This window comes from Populus alba, chromosome 17 (assembly GCF_005239225.2).
Source record: "Populus alba chromosome 17, ASM523922v2, whole genome shotgun sequence".
Taxonomy (NCBI): domain Eukaryota; kingdom Viridiplantae; phylum Streptophyta; class Magnoliopsida; order Malpighiales; family Salicaceae; genus Populus; species Populus alba.
In genome coordinates this window covers 9,296,895-9,324,629 of record NC_133300.1, presented here as the reverse complement: position 1 = coordinate 9,324,629, position 27,735 = coordinate 9,296,895, and the positions used below count along the sequence as shown (strand labels likewise).

Sequence of the window (27,735 nt, the reverse complement as noted above, 5' to 3'; positions counted from 1 at the left end):
CTTAGGATTGTTAGTGTCCACCTGTTACTCTCCGACCTCTCCTCAGATTGGTAACTATATTTAGAGTATTGAACTTGATTTCAAGTGAGATTGGTCTCATTGGAAAGCTAAGACGAGAGGCTATAAGTACTTTGAAGGAAGGAGAACCTAGTTATGCCTCTAAGACAGTCAAAATTGCTCTTTAACAAACTTTGGACTATTATTGTCTTGATATTGAACTATTAATGTCCGACCTCTACTCAGAGTTTTAACTATATCTAGAGTTATAAAACTTCATTTCAAGCAAGATTGGTCTCGTTGGAAAGTTAAGACATGAGGCTACAAGTTCTTTGGAGGAATGAGAACCAAGTTCTGCCTCTAAGGCAGTCAAAATTTCTCAAACATTGGACTGTTACTGTCCAGCGATTATTGTCTTGATGTTGAATTATTATTGTCTAACCTCTACTCATATTTTTAACTATATCTAGAGTTATAAAAGACCATTTCAAGCGATATTGGTCTCATTGGAAAGCTAAGACACGAGGATACAAGTTCTCTAAAGGAAGGAGAACCCAATTCTGCCTCTAAGACAGTCAAAATTGCTCAAACATTGGACTGTTACTGTCCAATGGTTACAGTCTTGATATTGAACTACTACTGTCCGACCTCTCCTCAGATTTACAAACCATACTTTCTACAGGCTCTGTCATAACCCAATCTCGGTTGGTGACTCATAGCTGGAGTTCGATAACTCCAAATTGAGCAAGACCAATTTCCTTAGTTAGTCAACATACATGCATCAATTCATAATCTACTTTGAAATGACTAATAAGACCATGTTCAGAACACCTTACCCAATAAGAATCAAGGTTTCAATCTTCAACTCCCTTATTTTCTTTCAAATGATAGCTGACCCTCCCCTCTTCTCTTCTTGTTCAAATTTTCTTGTTAATCCCTTGCCCACTAGTGTTTATTCTACCTATAACCCTTAATCTTGGATGGGTTCTTGAAATTTTGGTGTTTCTCTCTTGATTTGCAAAAAATGGATACAAAAACTCCCTCTTTTCTTTCCTTACAATTGCTGCAAATTTTTGGTGAGAAGATGAGTATTTATGCTATATAATTATTCTTATTTGCATTCAAGCCCCATTTTCTTCAAGTGTATCATTTTTTCCCCAACATCTTTTTTTTTCTTCTTATAATTAAGTTACACCTCTTTTCTTTTCTTATAATTTCACCCTACAACTTTTAGTTTAGTTTATTTTTTTTAATTTAATCTAGCCTTGAATTTTTTTTTCCTAGGGTTTACAAATTCTCTACATTATTTCTTGCGTTGGTTCTGGCAGAGGGTCAGATTTTTTCATGTTCTGAAGTGGTTTGGCCACTTGCTCATCCTCTTCTTTGCTTGCACTCTTGTTTCCATCTGTCAACTCCACTTCTTTTCCACTTCTTAAAGTTATGGCCTTGCATTGCTCCTTAGAATTAATTTCAGTTGTGCTTGGTAGATTTTCTTGTTGTCTACCTGTCAACATGTTGGCTAGCTAACCAACTTGAACCTCCAAATTTCAAATTGAAGTTGCTTGGTTCTGCAGATTGGTATTTGTTTTAGTCATGAATCTGCTAGTATTGTTTGCTAATTGTGTCATAGCTTCTTCAAGTTTTGATTTCTCTTTCATGTGCTCACTTGAGGATGGAATGCCTGGATTTTCATCACAGTTCAATTGTTCCATGAGAAATTAGGATGATTTTCCATCGGGGATTATATGTTGCACTATAAGAGTTGTTCTGCCGGTTGTAATTTGATACAAAATAACCATGTTCTGCTTGAGAGAAAGGGTTCCAAACTTGAGTGGCTTTCTGACACAACCAAAAGATTGATGTCTTCTCCCAAGTGTAAGAGTGTCAAAGTAATAAATAACCCAGTAAGACCGAGATCGAATCATAAGGAGGTTAATTGTATAAATTACAGACAACAATAATACAACAACAACAATAATAACAATACTAGTAGTAATAATACTAATAACAACAATAATATTAATGAAAGCAAAACTTAAGCATTACAAAAATATAAAAAAGAGAAATAAAGAGCATGATCTTGATCTGAACAAACAAGATGCCTAAATGCATGGCAAATGCCTCCTTTTATAGGCCAAAATTTGGAACTATTGATTTGATGACTAATTATTAAGTGGGTGGCCAACTCTTAACTTGGTGAAAATCCTTATCTTCTTGTCTAAACGAAACATCATTGCTAACATCAGAATTGGAACCACCTATACCATGAAAGTTCTAGGAAATTTTCTTATCTTTCCAGTGAAAAAATTGAGGTTATTTGGACTTCTAGAACTCGAGACGAGATATGGGTTGAACACTGAATAGTGTCTAGGTTGCAGGACAAATTCGGACTTCTTCTTTGTTGTTATAATTTTGACTTGAAAACAACCTTTTTAAATCTTGGACTCCACATGAAAGTTGTAGGCCTATGTCTTACCATTCCATCCATATAAAGCAAACCTAAATCTGAGATTTACAGTTCCAGATATGACCCAATTACTGAACAGTGTTCCAGTTTGGACTACACCAACATCTCTTTTCTAAGTTTGGCCCTCTCTTTGTCCTTTCAATTTTAGTACTTAAACTCATCAATCAATCCCTTCATTTATGTGATAGGCCTGCATTTAAGATGAATATTTACCATAAATTAAAGGTATCTTATATTATTAGATATGTTATTATAAAACATGCTTTAGTTAAGGAGTTGTTGATACTTCAAGGACAAAATGATGATATAAAACCTTGATAAAAATGCACTTTTAAGTACTAATCATACCCCCAACCAGCTTATTACTAGTCCCTTGTAATCAAAGCGTTAAAATAGAAAAACAATTTGCAAATTCCACAAAGCAAGGCATTCATCATTTAACTTCTATTAATCTATCCAGATAAACAAACTATCATTAAATTCATATATCTGCTCAATACCTCTTAAACAAGATGTTAATTAACCTTTATTTTGTGCTCAATATTTCAACACATAGTTATAGGGCTTTACTTGGAAGAAAAACAAAATTTTTGTTATAATATTTAAGGTTAACTTCCTTGGGTTAGGATTATTATCTTTTTCTTCTTTTTTTTTTTTTAAATATATATACATATAACGTAAAACATAATGCATCTTTAACCCATGTAACGAGCTTTCAGCTAATAACTCCCAAACCAGTTAGTCTTAGGGCATTAGGTGTTGAGACACCCCTACGAGCTTAGTAACTCGGGTTGCAGATACTGATATGTAGATAGTGCAATGTTTGATTCCTTTAAGCTTTTCTCCTCAACCCATGTAACAAGCGTTGGGCCAATAGCTCCCATGTTAGTTGACTTTAGGGTATTAAGTGTTAAAACACTTCTTCAGCCTTAATTGCTTAGGTTAGGGAGGCTACAAAACCAAACTTATCTATGTTTTTATTATCATTATTTTTTTTTTGTTGCAAATTATATACTATCCCTTTCCCTTAGTTGTTACCTTTAACAAAAGAACATAAATAATGTAATAATCCAATGTGCAACCCACAATCATATGATAAAGTGTGTGTGTGTGTGAAAATGAAGATTTAAGAATACTTATTAAATGAGCATATGAGCATAATCAAGTGATAACAATACGAGAGTTTGTAAACCTTAATATTTTAAGAAGTATTCTGATAAACCTTGTTAAAAATATTTACTAAGATGTGTCTCAAGAGTCACTTTAACAAAAGAACTCATTTTACTCTGTCATCCTAGTAATAACAGTTTTGCAATTAGTTTATAAAATAGAAAACACGGTTAATTTTTTTTTTTTAAGTATCAACTACAACCCTTTCCCCCCAACCAAAATAAGACATTATCCTCAATGTCCTAAGGTAGAAAAATAAGTATAAAAGACATCACATGAAATAGCAAACACTGACAAACCTGAAACACACTTAAACAAATATAAGAAACAACAAAACACAATAATAAAACCAAAAGACACAAAGTTTTTACAAACAAAGGCTCAAATCCAATCTAAGCTTTTTACAACTTCTCTTAGTTGACCAATTTATGCAACTTATAGAGGGATCAATTACAGGGATGAAAGATTGTAGTTGGTCAATTAATTGTTCAGCAATAGTAGCAGAGATTATGATGATTTGTCATGCTGAAAATGTTAGAAATTCCTATTCCACAGCATAATCAAGAAAAGACAACAACTTATCATAAAAACCATTAACATTTAACAGACCTATAGGTTTTTGGTGAATGTGCAGTTGGGCCCCAGAGGAAATATGAAAGATCTCTTCCAATGTGCCCAAACCACCTGGTAAGGCAATGAAGGCATCAACGTGTTTAAACATTGTATTCATTCGATCAGACATTATGGAGACCTATAATTCCTCTCTAATTGTTTTTGCAATGATGTCCCCTTGTGCAAAAGCTTTGGGGACAACCCCCAAAACTTGACTACCTCTTAAAAATGTGTTGATTCAAAAATCTATATTTCCTTCCTAGGACCGGATCCATCAAAAACACAAATATTTTTTATGTGATGACTTAAGGAACTTGCCATTTTTACACACTTCTATATTTGATGAATGTATGGGTTGAGTAGAAATGAAAGGAAGGAAGAGAAGAATTTATAAATGAGAAATTGAAAATGCAATCATACCACCTATATGTAGGTTAGCTGTAGTCTCACTCATTCTCTCTCTCTCTCTGTAACAACCCCGATTTCCCACATCCTTTTTCACGATACATTGGAAATTTTCAGGTAATTTATACCGGTTTCACCAAATTTCTACCAAAATTTCGATAGTCTCCTCTATGATAGGAGGTCCCAAGTTATCGACAAAACCATATTACACTTCCAATTTTAATTCACATCCTGATCCAATCATCCTGAATCTCAACCCAACTCAACATCATCAACATAGCACATGTTATTCAATAACGTCATATAATGTAGTTCAAGTTAAAGATTTGATTTCGAACTCTAAACATGCATGGTTAAATAGGTACTTAAAGTTACAAACATTAAATTAAAGTCATACATTCAAATTTACAAATTAATATTACATTTCAAGTTTTAGGATATAAGACTCTTAATTTATAAATAATTACATGGTCAAAAGCAAAAGGTAACTAAACCAATATCATTCCGGACGTGACCTTGATGGACCTGAAAATAGAAATTAACGTGTACACATAAATATAAAAAGGTAGTAACAAACAATAACAATAATAGGTAATAATCTTCATAGAATTTCTTTTGAGACATAAAATTAGGTATAAACCTCTTTTAAAACATGCATTTTCAATCTATTACCAATATCCATCTAATATCCTTTCCTATTTGTTGAGAATAATTTCATCTTGGAAATCTCAACACAACTCAACGATTTTCGAACATCATCTCCTTATAAATCAATTCTCTCTTTATACCAAGACATTTCTCTCTTGATATCCTTAGCTTATCTCATTCCTTTGGAATAACTAATTAATATTTTCCCTTTTATTTTCTAGAAAGTAATCGCCGACACTAATAAATCTCAATAGTATCATTAGTCTTTTAATATTGAGATAGACTAATCACTTACATTCACGTACCGATATTAACACAATCGATTAGTATCATTAACTATTCTTATCTGGAGTATCAAATCTTATTCATATCTGATTTACCATCAAAGTTGCCGATGTCAAGAACCCTGACACTATCAGCCTCCTTACTTAGAGTAGCTAATCACACCAGAAATGGTTGTCGATACCAATGTGACCCATTGATATCATTAACTATTCTCAACCCAAAATAGTTAATAAACCTATCTTTTTCACTGAACCAGGAGTAACCATGCCGATGTTAGTAATCTTTAGTAACATCATTAGTCACCTAATTGCTCGGGATCGACTAATCAATTTAAGAAATGCCAGCACCAATGAAACCTCATTGATACCATTAGCAATCCAAACCCAAATTGCTAATCAATGTCGTCTAAAATGCCGATACCAATGAAACCTCATTGATACCATTAGCTATCCAAACCCGGATAGCTAATCAATGTCACCCTAAATGCTGGTACCAATGAAACCTCATTGATACCATTAGCTATCCAAACTCGGATAGCTAATCAATGTCACCCTAATTGCCGGTACCAATGAAACCTCATTGATACCATTAACTATCCAAACTCGGATAGCTAATCAATGTTACCCTAAATGTCGGTACCAATGAAACCTCATTGATACCATTAGCTATCCAAACCCGGATATCTAATCAATGTCACTTGAAATTTCCATTCGTATCGATCCCTTTTTTTTTTTTCTTCTTCTTCTTTTTTTTTTTTCTTTTTTTTCTTTTAACATCATATGCATTATAACAACTGTTGCTAAGCATCATTCCCACACAAACTTAGTTATCGACACTACGACCATAATAACATAATTAATTCGATACATAACAACACACGCAAGTCACTCCTATTCGTTCAAACATTATCCTAACCAATAGAGATAAACTGTTGCACATAAGGTACTCTTACTCATTTCAATATTATCGAAGCAATAAAATAATAAATTCTAAAATTTACCAATAAGTTTACTCAACTTAAAAAGACAAGATGCGATACACCTGCTTCCTTCATATAAATTATTTAAACACAATGCATCATCAGTATACATATATAAATCGAGCATCAATAATTTAATCATAATATACCATTAATTTATCACCCTAAAGTCGGTACACTTTATTTTTGTTATTATACATCTAACTCGACAGTCAGTACAGCAGCGCCACTAACTCTATTCAAACCAGCTAGTCCAGTATATTTTCCTTGACATAAACATTCACAATTACACAAGCACAAGTACATTTATAGAAAATACCATTTATTTAACTCTAACAAGTATTGTAAAAACAAAAGTTTGAGGTGTAAGACACCTACCTAATGGTTGAACTCGCGCAAAAGTCCCAGGCTATTGAACAGATTCTACAATCTCTCCTGTATCATTAAAGATACATATCAAATGTGGCTCCACCATAATTCAAAATTCCATTCTAAAATTCATTTAAATTTAGAATCGTATGACACATGCATTCGCATATTTATTTATTTCCTTTCTTTTCATGACTTATTTTTCCAGACTGAGTATCTTTAAACATGACCTAACAATCTTAATTTATTTTATTTTATTTTTGTCTACTCAATCCATCATGTACAGACTTAGTAACATCACATCCTTGCATTTATTCATACCATTGAAACTAATTCATTTTCCTTATCAAACCAACTCTTGGCTAAATGACCTTATTTTTTATTTATTTATTTTCATGATGAGTTTTCCAATTCTTTTTCATAAGTCCACTTTACTTCATCTTAAGTAAATTTAACAACATATTTTCATCATAATTCCATGTACGCCTTAATTTAACCTTTTCCTCCTCTTTTATTAACCATTTGGACATCATTAAAATTCCACAAAATGACATTTTCCCCACATTAATCTATTATTTGAAACATAACACAATTCATTTGGAATTCAACAAACCACAATCCCATAAAAATCCCCATAACATTAGGTCGAATAAACTAAAGTTCAAGATTTTCATTTTTGGTTGGATTCCATATTATGATGAGAATTTGGATCTTTTTAAAATTCTTTCAATTGACACTCTACCTAATTTTCTTTATACAAATATATGCATCCATACCTAGTTTTCATAGAAAATGAATCAAAGTCTTATCTCCTTATTTCTTCTTCATTTGGCCGAATGTCTTCATTCATGGTGAGGGATGATTCCCTTTTTAATTATTCCATATATACCTTTACCAATTCATTTCATATCTATTCGAACCTCATTCAACTTAAGTTCCATAGCAATTAAAACAATTAAGCTCATCCTCTCATTTATATGTCTAGGAAGAATCTTTGCATTAAATAAAGGATAAAGTTTTCTTCAAGTTTTCTTTCAATTACCACTAGACCCAATCCTTTTTAATGCCTAAAAACATATATCCATTAAATCAACAAACTCAATGTCCCTTCATCAAAATTTCAAAACTTCCCTAACACATTTTACAACACAATTAATCTATAACAACATTAATAACAAGAACACATTTTACCATTATATCCATAAACCCTACACCCACACAATTCTAATTTCATCAAAACATGTAATTAAATCAAGCTTCCTAAATGTTTTACTAAGACTAGCAATAAATTCAAATAGCAAAACTCGTCCACCTTTGATTATTTCCTTGAACCCAACGGTCAGAATATATATCATTGTGTTGTGTACAATATATCTCAAAATCAGAATAATCCAACCGTTGGATCTCCATAGATCTGAATAAAACTGAACTAACCTGAAAATGGACGAGCTACTGTTCAACATGAACCAAACCTTGCCGGAGAGTGCGTTTCAGATCTCCACCGTCTAGAATAAAGGCCACATCTAGGCGCACCACATATCCAAAAATAGGCACGATCCAACGGTGCAAGAGAGAGAAATCGGCTGGTGACCAAAACTGCCCTCCATGTATATTTCCTTTTGTTTTCCAGGACACTTCCGATGATGATTTCTGTTCAATGGATTATGTTCCTTCAAATCCCCCCGGTCTGTTAATAGAAGAGCGTGAGAAGCACAATATATCCAAAACTCAACATGATCCAATGGTGGATTCCAAAGATATGGCCACCGAAGCATTATTGGTTCATCCAAATCTAGTGGCCTTTTGTTGTTTTTAAAGGCACCATTGTTTTCCTAATTACATTTATGTCCCTCACTTATGTATTTATATATTATTTGTTTTTTTTTTCATGGAAACCATCCGGTTTGTTTCTGCTTAAGTTGTTAGTCTTTACCAAACTCCCATTGGGATGATATCTTTCACCAATGTAGGAAAACATATTAATAGACTTCATGCAAAATTTCATCCCAATTCGACAATTGGATCGAGAGCTCTGCTTTCTAATGTAAAATTGGTCAGTTTATGACTTTTCATCAACTATCCAAATTTTCTTGTTCAATCTTCACATAAAATAATATCAATTATCCTTCTAAACCTTTAAGGTCATTTTATTATTTTGGAATATATTCATTTTGTCATTTCTCTCATTATTTTATTCATCAAAACACGTTACCAGTTTCTCTGTCTTTATGAATTCTAAAACAAAATTCATTTTATGGAGGTCATCCCCTCCATTATATATCACTTTCAGTCTTACATTTACATGGCAGGTTATACATCCGCATATTTAAATCATAAATTTTCTAGGGTTTCACACTCTCTCTCTCTCCCCCTCTCTTTTTATTTATTTATTTTGAAAAAGCATGTGTATGTACAGGTAGTTGAGATTATGGCTCACATCTTTCCTTGGTTTTACATCCAAGAACGGCTTAAACGCCCTTTATGGGTTGGGGATAGGCTTGCCATCCAGTTTTCTTAAAAACTGGCAAATAAGGTATGTTTTAGTCAAATTCTCAAGACTATGTCGAGCATGTTATTTAAGAAAATGGGGTCATAAGTCATGAAATGCACAATGCACATCTCCATCAGGATACGTCTCAAAAGTCAATAGAAGATTATCTAATGATTCCTTATGTTTGAAATAAATCCTGACTTTTGATAATTTTCACAAGCTTTGCAAAACACATGTGTGTCTTTGAACATGGTGGGCCAATAAAATCTACATTGTAAGATTTTTGTAGTTGTCTTTTTTGACAAGAAATGACTCCCACATGCCTTAGAATGACAAAATTTAATGACACTACTTACCTCATTGTCGGGAATGCATTTTTGAAATATTTGATCAGGGCAATATTTGAATAAGTACAGGTCATCCCAATAAAATTTTTGCATGTCGCTCAAAAACTTTCTTTTATCTTTGGTACTCAAGTGAGTTGGCAAAAATCCTGAAGCAAGAAAATTGATATTTTTAGCAAACCAAGGCATTGAAATAAGAAAAAGCAAGGATTTGTTAGGAAAGTAATCATCGATTGGTGTGATGTCGGATGTCGAATCTGTTGTCACTCTTGACAAAAGATCTGCATCAACATTTTCAATGCCTTTTTCACCCGTGATTTCTTCCCGAGAATAAATCATTTGCAAATCTTCAGATTCATCAAACTCATTTTTACTCAAAGTAGATTCAAGTTGATCATGAACCAATTCTTCAATAAAATCTACTTCTTGTAAATCATTATCATCTCCAGGTTACTTGTAGATGTTGAAAATATTCATCTTCAATGTCATGTTTCCAAATGATAGCTTCATCAGTCCATTCCTACAATTAATCAATGCATTAGAATTTGCAAGAAATGGATGTCCTAAAATAACAGGAAATGAATTACATCCTTCAACAGGTTCTGTGTCCAAGATAAGAAAATCCACAGGATAAATGAATTTATCGACTTGTACTAACACATCCTGAACTATTTCTTTAGGCACTTTTACAGATATATCGACAAGTAAAAGAGTTACAGAAGTTGGTTTTAACTCACCTAGATTGAGACTCTAAAAGACTGAATATGGAAGTAAATTCACACTAGCTCCAAGATCAAGTAAGGCTCTTTCAATTTTATGTTCTCCAATAAAGCAAGAAATTGTAGGACAACCAAGGTCTTTATATTTCAAAGCATTATTGTTCGGAAGAATGGCACTTGTTCGGCTAAAAAGGCTTTCTTTTTCACATTCAGTTTTCTCTTCATAGTGCATAGATCTTTCAAAAATTTAGCATAGGAAGGAACCTGTTTAATAGCATCCAACAAAGGTATATTGATCCTTACCTGTTTGAAAGTTTCAAAGATTTCAGAGTTGTGATTGACTTTCCTTTGTTTGGTCATGGCATGAGGAAATGGGAGTGTTGACGGGGAATCAGCCTTTTCTTTGCAATGTTTAGGTTCAACCCCTTCCTTACCCTTAGAGATAGACTCATCATCTTTCTCACAAGGTTCAAGAATGGGTTTTTTCAATAACCTTACCACTGTGAAGAGTGATGACTGATTTGACTTGATTCATATGTTGGCTTCCGAAACTACTTGCATTTACATTGTATTGCCCGTTTGGATTTTGCTATGGTTGAGATGGAAACTTACCTTTCTCTTGGAAACTGAAAGTAGATGTTAACTTTGTAAGAGTATCTTTAAAATCTGTTATGCCTTGAGCAAGTTGAGTGTTGATTGCCTCTTACTTTTCAATGAATGCATGCAATGTTTCCTTAAGATTTCTTCTAGGAGGGGGGACATAAGGAGGTGCATATCCATAAGGATTTTGGAAATTGTGGTGTGCTTTAAACGGTGGTTATGAAGTTTGTGCATTGTTGTTATCACTCTTCCAACTGAAATTTGGGTGATTTCTCCAACCAGGGTTATACGTTTGTGAGTATGAGTTATGATTGGGCCTTTGGAAACTATTTAAAGCATGGGTTTATTCATGGAGGCATTCCCTAAAACAAGGCAAAGTTGTACAATCATTTTTTGAGTGTTCATTGGTTTCACAGATTTGACACACAATGTCTTGAACAGATTTTAATTGACCACTCTTTTTCAATTCAAGTGCTTCGACTTTTCTAGCTAAAGATGCAAACTTGGCTTGGAGGTCATGATCTTCCCTAAGGTTGTGCATACCTCCACTAGATGTATGAGGTTGAGTTTTATTTGGTGCCTTATAAGTACCCGTGGTGTCCCAATTTTGAGCATTTTCAGCTAGCAAGTCTAGGTACTCCATTGCTTCATTAGGGTCTTTATCTTCAAAAGTTCCATTGCACATCAATTCAACCATTTGCCTATCTCTAGGTGTTAAACCTTCATAAAAATGTGAAACCAATCTCCATGTTTCAAAACTATGATGAGGGCAAGTATTAAGCAAGTCTCGATACCTATCCCAACATTGGTAAAATGTTTCTCCTGGCTTTTGAGTGAAAGTGATGATTTGTCTTTTGAAAGAGTTTGTTTTGTGAGACGGAAAAAACTTCTTTAAAAACTGTTGTTGCATTTCATCCTAAGCACGAATAGATCCTGGTCTCAAATTTTGTAACCATGTTTTAGCTTTATCTTTTAATGAAAAAGGAAAAAGCTTTAATTTAATGATGTTCATGCTACAATTAGAGTCATTATAGGTGTTACAGACCTCCTCAAATTCCCTTAAATGCAACTATGAATTTTCTAGGTCTAAGCCATGAAAAGAAGGTAAAAGTTGAATAATGTCTAGCTTAAAATTAAAATGAGATGCATCATGAGGGAAAATTATGCATGAGGGTGCACTTGTTCTTGTGGGATTCATGTGGTCTCTAAGTGTTCTCATACAGTTATTCTCATAATTCTCATTATAAAGCAACTGATTATCTTCTTCGGCTATATTTTCTAAAAATGATGAGGATACCCTATAAAGTCGACCACTTAATGTATATGACCAAACTCTCATGCACGTGTAAGAAGAGAATAAAAGGAAGAAAAGAAAAGAGAAGAACAAGAAACAAAAGAAAACAAAAGAAACAAGAGTTAGATAAAATGAAAAGTGAAAAGAAAAAATAAAATAAATATTATAATTTATACAAGAATTTACCTCCCCGGCAACGGCGCCAAAAACTTGACACTACCACAAGCTTGATGTCTTCTCCCAAGTGCAGGAGTGTCGAAGTAATAAATAACCTAGTAAGACCGGGGTCAAACCACAGGGAGGTTAACTATATAAATTATAAATAACAACAACACAGCAACAACAACAACAATAATAATAATTAGTAGTAGCAGTAATAGTAATAGTAATAGTAATACTAATACTAATAATAACAATAATAGTAATAATAGCAGTAGTAGCAGTAATGATATTGATAATAGTAATAGTAATAATAAAGAGAGCTTTGAGATGTAAGATTGATTTAAGGATTAAACAATAACAAAAAAAAAAAACAAATGTCAAGGTTAGAGGATCCACTAATGGTACTTTAAATAAGTATAGTATAAACTCTTACTACTTAACTAGAAACAACACACAAAGGAGTTTCCATTCAGATTATAATTGTTAACATGATTACATTAATTATCTTATTTGAGTAATGCCAATACTTGTAAATATTATCATGTATTCATGGTGATAACTTACGTTAACAACAAATCAAGTTCCTTTCATAGCATAGGTGCAGGTTATACCATACGGTTAGGTTATGAAAGTGCCAAGCATTTGTTGTACCAAGGGTTGTTCAATACAAATCTAGATTAACTATTTAACAAGCAAGGTATTAAGAGCGAGTAAGATAATAAATATAAAACATGTTAGTATCAAGCATTAAAGTCCATGTTGAGTTTATAGTATACTTATTCTTACACCGTTAGTGTAACCTTTTCACCTTGACATAATAGATTTAGCTAAACATAATGAAAGAAAGAAACATAAATAAACAAGATAAGAACATAATTATATAAATAAAGGAAGGGAAATAAAAAGCATAAACAAGAGATTAATATAACATCAAATAAAACTTAAACATTATAAAATACAAAGAAAGAGAGCAAGAGCATGATCTTGATCTGAACACCAAGATGCCTAAATGCATGGCAAATGCCTCCTTTTATAGGCCAAAATTTGAAACTATTGATTTGATGAATAATTGTTGAGTGGGTGGCCACATCTTGACTTGGTGAAGATCCTTATTTTCTTGTTTGAATAAAACGTCATTTCTAACATCAGAACTGAAACCACCTATACTCATGAAAGTTCTAGGAAATTCTCTTAGCTTTCTAGAAAAAAAAAATTGAGGTCATTTGGACTTCTAGAACTCGAGATATGGGCTGAACACTGAACAATATCAGGGCTGCAGGACAGATTCGGACTTCTCCGTTGTTACTATAATTTGGACTTAAAAACAGCCTTTTAAATCCTGGCCTCCACATGAAAGTTGTAGGCCTATGTGTTACCAAATCTGTGTAAAAATTTAAGATCATTTGGGCATCTAGAACTCGAGATATGACCTAATTACCAAACAGTGTTCCAATTTGGACTGCAACAATATCTCTTTTCTAAGCTTCACCCTCTCTTTATCTTCACAATTTCAGTAGTTGAATTCATCAATCAATCCTTTGTTTTATGTGATAGGCCTGCATTTAAGATGAACATTTACCATAAATTAAAGGTATCTTATATTATTAGGTATGTTATTATAAAACATGCTTTAGTTAAGGAGTTATTGATACTTCAAGTGCAAAATGATGATATAAAACCTTGATAAACATGCACTTTTAAGTACTAATCAATTCATTCCCACGGTATTTTTGGATTGGGGCCACAAAGAAAAGAACTTCCAAATCAAATAGATCTTTGCTAGCACTAGTGAAGCCTTAGCTGCTGCCGAACAAGTAATGAGGGGTGAAGCCCAGGCTCTAATGAATATGGAAAGAAGGATTAAAAAAGAACTACTTCCGTTTAAGGTTGGTCGTATCACTATCGGTATTACAGAATAAAGAAGAGGAGCAATTCGCCCTTTCAACTGATAAAAAGAATCTATCTTCAATGATTATTTCTTTAAAGCAAAAGTGAAAGTGCCGATCGAGGCTTGTCAAAGATAAGGGACTCGACTTCGCCTGCCTTATTAAGGACTTACCAGCTTACCTAAAGGAAGAAAAAGAAAGGGGCAAGGAGTATAAAAATATCTAGGTCACTTCCACCAATAACTAAAGCTATTTCTTACTAGTGTGGATTCTCCACATAGAAACAATGGGATCTTTACAACTTGTTCCACAAACTCCAACTACTAGAAAGACTAAAACTGACTCCAATCAGTCAACTACCATGCATAAGCGGATACCATCAAGTGATGCCTTTGTACATTAAAATATAATGATTCTTCTTTTTCTTTCATTCAAGTAAGATGGTGGGTCAAGAAAGACTAAGCTGTAAAAGACATAATTCAGCACCGAATACTAATTCACTGTAGGCAACACAATTTCAGCAGCAAATCACAAATTCTCTGCAGAAACACACAATTTGGCTGCAAATGCTAATTCGCTGTAGGCAACACAATTTCAGCAGCAAATCACAAATTCTCTGCAGAAACACACAATTTGGCTGCAAATGCTAATTCGCTGTAGACAAAGTTTCGATAGTGAATCACAATTTCGTTGCAGACAACTCAACTTCGGCAACAAATAACAAATTCACTACCCAACACACATTTCGACAACGAATGCTAATTCACTGCAAACAACAACAACGAATCCTAGATTCGCTACAGACAACTCAACTTCAAAAGCAAATAAAAAATTCACTATAAAACATGCAATTCAGCAGCGAATTAGCATTCGCTGCAAACAACTCAATTTCAGGAGCGAATCACATATTCACTCTAGACAACTCAACTTCGACAACGAATCCCAAATACTTTGTACAACACACGATTCGACAACAAGTGCTAACTCGCTGTAGCAACTTAGTTTCGACAGCGAATCACAAATTCACTCCAGCCAACTCAACTTCGGCAGTGAATCACAAATTCGCTGAAGAACACGGCATTCGGCAAGGAATGCTAATTTGCTGCTGACAACTCAATTTCAGCAACAAATAACAAATTCGATCCAGACAACTCAACTTCGGTAGCAACTCCTAAATTCTTTATAAAACACACGATTCGGTAGCGAATGCTAATTTGTTGTAGGCAACTCAGTTTTGGCAGCAAATCACAAATTCAATGTAGCCAACTCAGCTTCGGCAGTGAAACGCGCCATTTGGCAGTGAATGCTAATTCGCTACAAACAACTCAATTTTGACATTGAATAACAGATTCGTTCTAGACAACTTAAACTCGGCAGTGAATCACAAATTCCCTGCAGAACACACAATTCAACAGCAAGTGCTAATTCGTTGCGGAACACAATTCGGTAGTGAATGCTAATTCACTGGAGGCAACTTAATTTCAACAACGAACGACAAATTCACTGCAAACAATTCAGTTTGGTAGAGAATCATAAATTCGCTGCAGAACACGCCATTTGGTAGCGAATGCTAATTCCCTGCAAACAACTCAGTTTCGGCATCGAATCACAGATTCACTCCAGACAACTTAACTTCGGCAGCGAATCACAAATTTGCTTCAGAACACACAATTTGGCAAGGAATGCTAATTTTTTGCTGACAACTCAATTTCGGCAGCAAATAACAAATTCGATCTAGACAACTCAACTACGATAGTGAATACCAAATTCTTTGGAGAGCACATGATTTAGCTTAGTAGCGAATGCTAATTCGCTATAGGCAACTTAGTTTCGGCAGCGAATCACAAATTCGCTCCAGACAACTCAACTTCAGTAGGGAATCCCAAATACTTTGTAGAACACACTATTCGGTAGCAAATGCTAATTCATTGCAGGCAACTCAGTTTTGGCAGCAAATCACAAATTCACTATAGCCAACTCAACTTCTGTAGCGAATCATAAATTTGTTGCAGAACACGCCCTTTGGCAGTGAATCACAAATTCACTCCAGAACACACAATTCGACAGCGAATCACAAATTCAATGCAGAACACACGATTCAGCAATGAATGCTAATTGGCTGCAGACAACTCAGTTTCGGCAACGAATCACAAATTCACTGCAGACAACTCAACTTCGGCAGTGAATCCAATTTTTTTTGCAGAACACATGATTCGTCAGCAAATGCCAATTCACTATAAGCAACTTAGTTTCGATAGTGAAACATAAATTTACTGCAGACAACTCAACTTTGGTAGAGAATCACAAATTTGCAGCAAAACACACAATTCGGCAGTGAATGCTAATTCTCTGTAGACAACTCAGTTTCAGCAGTGAATCACAATTTCGCTACAAAACACACAATTCAACAACGAATCATAAATTCGCTGTAGACAACTTAGCTTTGGTAGTGAATCCCCAATTCGCTACAAAAAAAAATTCGACAGCGAATCACAAATTCTCTACAGAACACACAATTCGACAACAAATCACAAATTCAATGTAGAACACACAATTCGGCAACAAATGCTAATTTTCTATAGGTAACTCAGTTTCAGGTGCGAATCACAAATTCACTGCAGACAACTCAACTTTAGCAGTGAATCCCCAATTCGCTGCAAAAAACAATTCAACAGCGAATCACAAATTCTCTACAGAACACACAATTCGACAACAAATCACAAATTCAATGTAGAACACACAATTCAGCAACAAATGATAATTTTTTGTAGGCAACTCAATTTCAGCTGCGAATCACAAATTCACTACAGACAACTCAACTTTAGCATCGAATCACAAATTTGGTGCAAAACATGCCATTCGGCAGTGAATCACAGATTCACTGCAGACAACTCAACTTTAGTAGCAAATCACAAATTCGCTGCAGAACACATAATTAGGCAAGGATTGCTAATTTGGTGCAAATAACTCAGTTTTGGCAGCGAATCACAAATTCGCTCCAGACAACTCAACTTCGGCAGTGAATCCCAAATTCTTTATAGAACGCACGATTCAGAAGCGAATGCTAATTCGTTGTAGGAAACTCAGTTTTGCCAGCGAATCACAAATTAACCACAAATAACTCAACTTCGGCAGTAAATGACAAATTCCCTATAGAAAATGCCATTCGGCAGTGAATGCTAATTCGCTGCAGACAACTTAATTTCAGCATCGAATAACATATTCACTCTAGCCAACTTAACCTCAGCAGCGAATCACAAATTCGCTGAACACATAATTCGACAGCGAATGCTAATTCGCTGCGGAACACACAATTCGTCAGTGAATGCTAATTCGCTGTAGACAACTCAGTTTCAACAACGAATCACAATTTCGTTGTAGAACACAATTTCGTAGCGAATCATAAATTTGCTACAGACAACTCAACTATTGTAGGAAATCCCAAATTCGCTACATACCACAATTCAACACCGAATCACAAATTCAATGCAGAACACACAATTCAGCAAGGAATGCTAATTTGTTGCTGACAACTCAATTTTGGCAGCGAATTAGAAATTTGATACAGACAATTTAACTTTGACAGCGAATCCTAACTTCTTTGTAAAACACAAGATTCGGCAGCGAATGCTAATTCGCTAGAGGCAACTCAGTTTTGACAGCGAATCACAAATTCACTGTAGACAACTCAACTTCGACAGTGAATCACAAATTCGATGCAAAACATGCCACATTCGCTGTAGACAACACAATTTCGACATCGAATCATAGATTCGCTGCATACAACTCAACTTCAGTAGTAAATCATAAATTTGCTGTAGAACACATAATTCAGCAGCGAATGCTAATTCACTGTAGATAACTCAGTTTTGGCATCTAATCACACATTCGCTGCAGACAACTCTGCTTTGACAACAAAATACAAATTCTTTATAGAGCACATGATTCAGCAGCGAATGCTAATTCACTGTAGGTAACTCAGTTTTGCCAATAAATCACAAATTCACTGCAAGACAACTCAACTTCAGCAACGAATCACAAATTCCCTATAGAACACGCCATTCAGCAGCGAATGCTAATTCATTGCAGACAACACAATTTTAGTAGAGAATCACAATTTCTCTACAAAACACACAATTCGGCAGCGAATGCTAATTCTCTACAGAAGACTCAATTTCGGTAGTGAATCACTAATTCGCTACAAAACACACATTTCGGCATGAACACACACATACATATGCTATAACAACCCCAGCACATAAACTGTCACTAAGTTCCGGCATAACACACATTGAAACCATCAATTCCAACATATAATCTTTCTACAAATTCTAGCAGAACACACATTGAAACCATCAATTGCAACATATAATCTTTCAACAAATTCCAGCATAACACACATTGAAGCCATCAATTCCAGCATATAATCTTTCAACAAATTCCAGCAGAACACACACATGCATGCTGGCCAACCCCTATAGTTAATACCGACCCTTTACCATGATTTTTTATTTCCATTTTATTCATTTTTCTTCGTTTGATGTTCTGAGAATTGGCCTCATTTTGTTTCTGTTTCCTTGTCCTCTTAGTTAATTTTAGTTTCTTCCACAACTAGCTTAGGTCATAGGTCAATTTTCTTAAGGTCTTCTTCTTCATTTCTGGTTCTAGGTATTAAGGACAAGAGGAAGGGAGTTTCATGACCCATACCTTTTGAATCTAAGTAAGTTTGGGGAAGGTTTGATAGTATTCTTTCTCCTCTCCTGCTGGTTCTCCACCTTCTTCCACTCATGTTTTTTTGGCCCCCTTTTCCTTTTGACACGATCAAAAGATTGATGTCTTCTCCTAAGAGCAGGAGTGTCGAAGTAATAAATAACCCAGCAAGACTGGGGTTAAACCGTAGGGAGGATAACTATATAAATTATAAATAACAATAATACAACAACGACGATGACAACAACAACAACAATAATAATAGTAGTAATACTAATAGTAGTAGTAGTAGTAGTAGTATAAGTAGTAGTAGTAGTAGTAGTAGTAGTAGTAGTAGTAATAAAGAGAGCTTTGAGATGTGATATTGATATAAGGATTAAAAAATGATAAAAACAATTGTCAAGGTTAAAGGATCCACTAATGATATTTCAAACAAGGTTAGAATTTGAACAGACTTAACTCATGAAAGTTCTAAGAAATTGTCTCAGCTTTTCAACAAAAAAAAATCTTAGATAGTGTCTGGGCTGTAGGACAGATTCAAACTTCTCCGTTGTTGTTACAATTTGGTCTTGAAAATGAACTTTTTAATTCTTGGACTCGTGAAAGTTTTAGGCCTATGTCTTAGCTTTCCATCCATATAGAGCACACCTAAATCCAAGATCTACAGCTCCATATATGACCCAGTGACTGAATAGTGTTCCAGTTTGGACTGAACCAGCATCTCTTTTCTAAGTTTGGCCCTCTCTTTGTCTTTTAAATATCAATAGTTAAACTCATCAATCAATCCTTTGATTTTATATGTTAGGCCTGCATTTAAGATGAACATTTACAATAAATTAAAGGTATCTTATAATATCAGATTGTTATTATAAAACATGCTTTCGTTAAGGAGTTATTGATACTTCAAGTGCAAAATGATGATATAAAACCTTGATAAAAATGTACTTTTAAGTACTGATCACCTTTCCTTATAGGTGACACGACCAAAAGCTTGATGTCTTTTCCCAAGTGCAGGAGTGTCGAAGTAATAAATAACCCGGCAAGACCGGGGTCGAACCACAGAGAGGTTAATTGTATAAATTATAAATAACAACGCAACAATAACAATAATAACGATAATAATAACAAAAGTAGTACTATTAATAGTAATAATAATAATAATACTCAGTACGTGGCGTTGTTATACCTGAGAATGATCTAAAAGATCGGGTCACAGGTTTCCAGCCTATATACTGAGTTTATGAACAGATAATAATAATAATAATAATAATAATAATAACAACAACAACAACAATAATAATAAAGAAGAGAAGGAAGAAATTAATGAGAACTTTGAGATGAAAGATTAATGTAAAGATTAAACAACGATAAAAACAAATGTCAAGGTTAGAGGATCCACTAATGGTACTTCAAACAAGTATAAATATAAACTCTTATTATTCAATTGGAAACCACACATAAAGGAGGTTCCAATCAGATTATAAATTGTTAACATGATTACATTAGTTATCTTATTCGAATAAAGCTAATACTTGTAAATGTTTGCAGGCATTCATGATTATAACTTATGTTAACAACAAATCAAGTCCCTTTCATAGCTCAGGTGTCGGTTATACCATACAGTATGGGCTATGAAAGTACCAAGTATTTGTTGTACCAAGTGTTATACAACATAAATCTAGATTAACCATTTAACAAGCAAAGTATTAAAAGTGAACAAGATAACAAATATAAAACATGTTAGTATCCAACGTTAAGGTCCATGTTAAGTTTATATTATACTTATTCTTACACCATTAGTGTACCCTTTTCACCTTGACATAATTAACTTAGCTAAACATAATGAAAGAAAAGAAACATAGATGAACAAGATAAGAACATAAATGAGAAAGAAGTTAACTAAGTAAAGGAAAGGAAATGAAGTGCATAAACTTGATATTAATGAAAGCAAAACATAAGCAATACAAAGAGAGAAAGCAAGAGCATGATCTTGATCTGCAAAACCAAGATGCCTCAATACATGGTAAGTGCCTCCTTTTATAGGCCAAAATTTGGAACTATTGATTTGTTGACTAATTGATGAGTGGGTGGCCACATCTTGACTAGATAACAATCCTTATCTTCTTGTCTGATCAAGACGTCATTGCTAACATCATAATTTGCCCAGAATCCTCAAGAATGTTCTAGGAAATTGTCTCAGCTTTCCAACAAAAAAAAGATGAGGTCATTTGAACTTCTAGAACTCAAGATATGGGCTGAACACTAAATAGTGTTTGGGCTGCAGGACAGCTTCGGACTTCTTCGTTGTTCCTTCAATTTGGACTTCAAAACGACCTTTTCAAATCTTGGGCTCCTCATGAAAGTTGTAGGCTTTTGTCTTACCTTTCCATCCATATAAAGTGGACCTAAATCCGAAATCTAGAGCTCCAGATATGATCCAATTACCGAGCAATGTTCCGGTTTGGACTGCACCGACATCTCTTTTCTAAGTTTGGCCATCTCTTTGTCCTTTAACTTTCAATGCTTAAACTCATCAATCAATCCTTTTATTTATGTGATAGTCCTGCATTTAAAATGAGCATTTACCATAAATTAAGGTATCTTATAACATCAAACTTGTTATTATAAAACATGCTTTAGTTAAGGAGTTATTGATACTTCAAGTGCAAAATGATGATATAAAACCTTGATAAACATGCACTTTTAAGTACTAATCACACCCCCCAACCAGCTTATTACTAGTCCCTAGTAATCTAAAGCGTTAAAATAGAGAAACAATTTGCAAGTTCCACAAAGCAAGGCATTCATCATTCAACTTCCATTAATCTATCCAGATAAACAAACTCTCATTAAATTTATATTCCTGCTTCATACTTCGTAAACAAGATATTAATAAACCTTCTTTTTGTGTGCTCAATGAAAACATAGATGATGGGGCTTTTGTTGGAAGAAAACAATATTATGTTCAAATGTTTAAGGTGAACTTCCTTGGGTTGGGATTTTCTTCTTCTTTTTCTTTTTTTTCTTTTTTTTTCTTTTTATTTTCTTTTTATTTATATACACATACAACTTAAAACACAATGTATCTTTAACCCATGTAACGAGTTTTAGGCTAATGACTCCCAGACCAGTTGGTCTTAGGGCATTAGGTGTTGAGACACCCCTACGAGCTTAACAACTCGGGTTGCAGATACTGATACGTAGATAGTGCAATGTTTGATTCCCTTAAGCTTTTCTCCTTAACCCATGTAACAAGCTTTGGGCCAATAGCTCCCAAGTCAGTTGACTTTAGGGTATTAGGTGTTAAAACACCCCTTCGGGCTTAATTGCTTAGGTTAGGGAGGCTACGAAACCAAACTTATCCACGTTTTATTATCATCAATACTATCTTTTTTTCTTTTTTTTTTCTTTTTCTCTTTTTTTTTTTTTTTTTTTTTGAAAATTATACACTATCCTTTTCCCTTAGTTGTTACCTTCAACAAAAGAACATAATTAATGTAATAATCCAATGTGCAACCCACAATCATATGTTAAAGTGTGTGTGTGAAAATGAAGGTTTAATAATACTTGTTAAATGAGTATAGGAGCAGAATCAAGTGATAACAATGTGAGAGTTTGTAAACCTGAATATTTCAAGAAGTATTATGATAGACCTTGGTAATGAAACTTACTAAGATGCGTCTCTAGAGTCAATAAAATTGATTCCATACTCTGCCATCCTAATAACAATTTTGTCAAATGGTTTTAATAATAGCAAAAACAATTAGCAAGTTAGTATTTTTTTATTTTTTTTTTAAACTACTACCCTCTCCCCCCAACCAAAACGAGACATTGTCCTCAATGTTCGAAGGTAGAAAGATAGAGTATAAAAGACATCACCTGAAACAGCGAACAATGACAAACCTGAAACACACTTAAACAAACATAAGAAGGAACAAAACAAAATAATATGCTATTAATAAAACCAAAAGACACAAGGTTTCACAAATGAAGGCTCAAATCTAATCTAAGCTTTTTACGGCTTTCCTTAGTTGACCAATCTAGACGACTCATGCAGGGATCAATGACAGGGATGAAAGATTGTAGTTGGTCAATCAATTGTTCAGCAGTAGCAGCAGAGATTATGATTCGTCGTGCCGAAGATGTTAGAAATTCCTGTTCCACAGCTTGATCAAGGAAAGACAGCAACTTATCATAAAAACCATTAACATTTAACAAACCTATAGGTTTATGGTGAATGTGCAGTTGGGCCCAAGATGAAATATGAAAGATCTCTTCCAATGTGCCCAGACCACCTGGTAAGGCAATGAAGGCATCAGCATGGTTAAACATGGTATTCAGTCGGTCAGACATTGTTGGGACCTGTAGTTCCTCTCCAATTGTTTTTCCAATGATGTCCCCAGTTGCTAAAGCTTTGGGGACAACCCCCAAAACTTGACTGCCTCCTAAAAATGCAGCCATTGACACACCTCCCATTAACCCAAGGCTGCCTCCCCCATACACTAAATGAATCTTTCTCTCAGCTAGTACCCGACCAAGATGATTTGCTGATTCTAAAAACTCTTTTTCTTTCCCAGAACTGGATCCACCGAAAACACAAATATTTCTTATATGATGACTTGAGGAACCTGCCATTTCTACACACTTCTATATTTGATGAATATATGGGATGAGTAGAAATGAAGGGAAGGAAAAGAAGAATTTATAGATGAAAAAGTGAAAATGCAATCATACCACCTATATGTAGGCCAGTTGTAGTCTCACAAACTCTCTCTCTCTCTCTTTATTAATTATTTATTTTGAAAAAGCATGTATGTACAGGTAGTTGTGATTGTGGCTCACATCTTCCCTTGGTTTTACGTCCAAGAACGGCTTAAACGCCCTCTATGGGTCGGGGATAGGCTTCCCATCCAGTTTTCTTAAAAACTGGCAAACAGGGTCTTTTTTAGTCAGATTCCCAAGACTAAGTCGATCATGTTCTTTATGGAATTGTGGCCATAAATCATGAATTACACGATGCACATCTCCACTAGGATGCGTCTCAAGGGTCAACAAAAGATTATCTAAAGACCCCTTACTCAGGCCATCCTTAATGAATTGTATTTTATCTTCACGGTTTACAGATACCATTCCTAAAGAACGACATGTCGCATTACAAGTCCATCTGGCACATCTGTGACAGACTTTCAGTCGTTTTGCACGACGTTTCTTTGCAAAAGTGCTTTTACCTGTTCCAGGCAAGTGTGAAATGAAAGAATTGGAGGACTCACCTGATAATCGGACCTTTGCTTCAATCAGCCAACAAATATCTTCAGGAATTCCATGATTCATTAACAACCGTAATCTTTCACACCTAGCACGGTAAATTTTTGTAATCGCATTTTGAGGCAGAGCGGGAAAATACCTTTTCAACTTTTCAAGAGTGCTGTCCATTTTTAAATGAGAATTGGATGGGAGATTCAAAGAAAGAAGAAAGAGCAGAGAATTGCACAATTATATACACAGATATCAGTTATCATGGGAAACTGAAAGAACCGACTTAAGAGTCACGGAGTACCGTTATCCGCCATTTGACCGGGGTGAGAGAAACTAGCAAAACAAAAGATACACCAAAACAAACACAAAACAATGTGAGAAAAAGAATCAATCTTTATATACAGGATCACTCAATTCAGTAGAGTCATTTTCAACTGAAAAATTGTCAAAATAAACTTTCAACTGATGCCCATTTACCTTGAAAACATTGCCATTCTTTGGATTCTCGATATCACAGGCCCCATATGGATACACATGTTTCACAATAAAAGGACCGCTCCATCTTGATCTTAGTTTTCCAGGAAATAAATGGAGTCGAGAATTATAAAGCAAGACTTTTTGACCAACATTGAATGTTTTTCTCAGTATTTTCTTGTCATGAAACTCTTTGATTCTTGCTTTATGAATTCTTGAATTGTCATATGCATCATTTCTAATTTCCTCAAGCTCATTTATTTGCAATTTTCGCAGTTGACTAGCATCATCAAGGCTTGAATTGAAAGCTTTAATAGCCCAATAAGCTTTATGTTCAATTTCCACAGGCAAGTGACAAGGTTTTCCATAGACTAGTCTATAAGGTGACATACCTAATGATGTTTTATAAGCAGTTCGATAAGCCCAAAGTGCATCATTAAGTCTTAAAGACCAGTCTTTCCTATTAGGGTTCACTATTTTCTCCAAGATCTGTTTGATCTCCCTATTAGCAAGCTCTACTTGTCCACTTGTCTGAGGGTGATAAGGGGTGGCAACTTTATGTGTGATTCCATATTTCTTCATTAAAGACTCAAATGGCTTGTTGCAAAAGTGTGTTCCACCGTCACTTATCATGGCTCGAGGGATTCCAAATCGACTTAAAATGTTTTCTTTCAAAAACTTTATCACTATTTTGTGATCATTGGTTCGACTTGGAATTGCCTCTATCCATTTTGAAACATAATCTACTGCGACCAATATGTACAAGAAACCAAATGATGGAGGAAATGGACCCATGAAATCTATACCCCAACAATCAAAGATCTCAATGACAAGAATAGGATTTAAAGGCATCATGTGACGTTTCGAAATAGATCCCAACTTTTGACAATTTTCACAAATCTTACAGAATGCATGTGAGTCTTTGAACATGGTGGGCCAATAGAATCCACTTTGTAAGATTTTTGCAGTTGTCTTTCTTGATGAGAAATGACCCCACATGCCTCAGAATGACAAAATTTAATGACACTACTTACCTCATTGTCAGGAATGCATCTTCGAAATATTTGATCAGGACAATATTTGAATAAATAAGGGTCATCCCAATAAAAGTTTTTTACTTCGTTCAAGAACTTTCTTTTGTCTTGGGTACTCCAATGAGCTGGCAATTGTCCTGAAACAAGAAAATTAACAATATTAGCAAACCAAGGCATCGTAGAGACAGAAAATAAAGATTCATTAGGAAAGTAGTCATCGATTGGTGTAATGTCAGATCTCGAATCGGTTGTCAATCTTGACAAATGATCCGCGACAACATTTTCGATGCCTTTCTTGTCTTTGATTGTGATATCAAATTCTTGAAGTAACAAAATCCACCGCACCAATCTAGCCTTAGAATCTTTCTTAGAGAGAAGATATTTCAATGCTGCATGATCACTAAAAACAATAACAGGTGAGCCAACAAGATAAGATCTGAACTTGTCACATGCAAATACTACTGCAAGTAATTCTTTTTCAGTGGTAGTGTAATTCATTTGAGCACTATTTAAAGTTTTACTTGCATAGTAAATCACATAAGGTTTCTTATCTTTTCTTTGTCCCAAGACAGCACCCACGGCATAATCACTAGCGTCACACATTATTTCAAAAGGTAATGACCAATCAGGAGGTTGAATGATAGGAGCAGAAGTAAGCAAGTTTTTAAGTTTAACAAAGGCTTCCTCACAATGTTCAGTCCATTCAAAAATATTATCCTTTGTTAGAAGGTTACTCAAGGGCTTAGATATTACACTAAAATCTTTGATGAACCTTCTGTAAAAACCAGCATGTCCTAAGAATGATCTAACATCTTTAACAGATTTTGGTGTTGGTAAGTTGGCAATTAACTCGATTTTAGATTTGTCAACCTCAATTCCTTTCGATGAAACAATGTGACCAAGTACAATGCCGTTTGTTACCATATAAAGTGACATTTTTCCCAATTCAGTACAAGATTCTTCTCTTCACACCTGCTCAAAACCTTTTCTAAGTTAGTCAAACAATCATCAAATGAATCACCAAAAACAGAAAAATCATCCATAAAAAATTTCAAGAAAACGTTCAACCATATCACTGAATATGCTAAGCATGCATCTTTGAAACGTGGCTGGTGCATTACATAATCCAAAAGGCATCCTTCGATATGCAAAAGTACCAAATGGACATGTGAAAGTAGTCTTCTCTTGATCTTCCAATGCAATTTCAATTTGATTGTAACCTGAATAACCATCTAGGAAACAATAAAATTCATGACCTGCAACTCTTTCTAGGATTTGGTCCATGAAAGGTAAAGGGAAATGATCTTTTCTAGTCATTGAATTAAGTTTCCTATAGTCAATGCACATGCGCCAACCCGTAACAGTCCTAGTTGGAATTAACTCATTTTTCTCATTTGTTATCACAGTGACTCCAGACTTTTTGGGTACAACTTGGGTAGGACTTACCCATTTGCTATCAGAAATAGGATAAATGATTCCATTATCTAGAAGCTTAATGACTTCATTTTTCACTACTTCTTTCATATTAGGATTAAGCCTTCGTTGCATTTCTCTAGAGGGTTTAACATTTTCCTCCAAATAAATCCTGTGTGTGCAAATCAAAGGGCTAATTCCTTTTATGTCAGCTATGGTCCATCCTAATGCATTTTTGTGCATTTTCAGAGTCTGTAATAACTTACCTTCTTGATGCGCATTAAGTTTGGAAGAGATTATTACCGGAAAAGTTTCATTTTCTCCCAAAAATGAGTATTTGAGATTAAATGGTAACGGCTTCAATTCAGGTTTTGGTGGTTGAACACTTGAAGGTATGGGCTCAATTGATCGTGGTGGCAA

General features: G+C 34.5%; 1 pseudogene; it reads right to left on the bottom strand.

Moving 5' to 3' along the window:
* Positions 1 to 27,735, bottom strand: part of LOC140954777 (uncharacterized) — a 165,184-nt pseudogene that overhangs the window by 121,151 nt on the left and 16,298 nt on the right.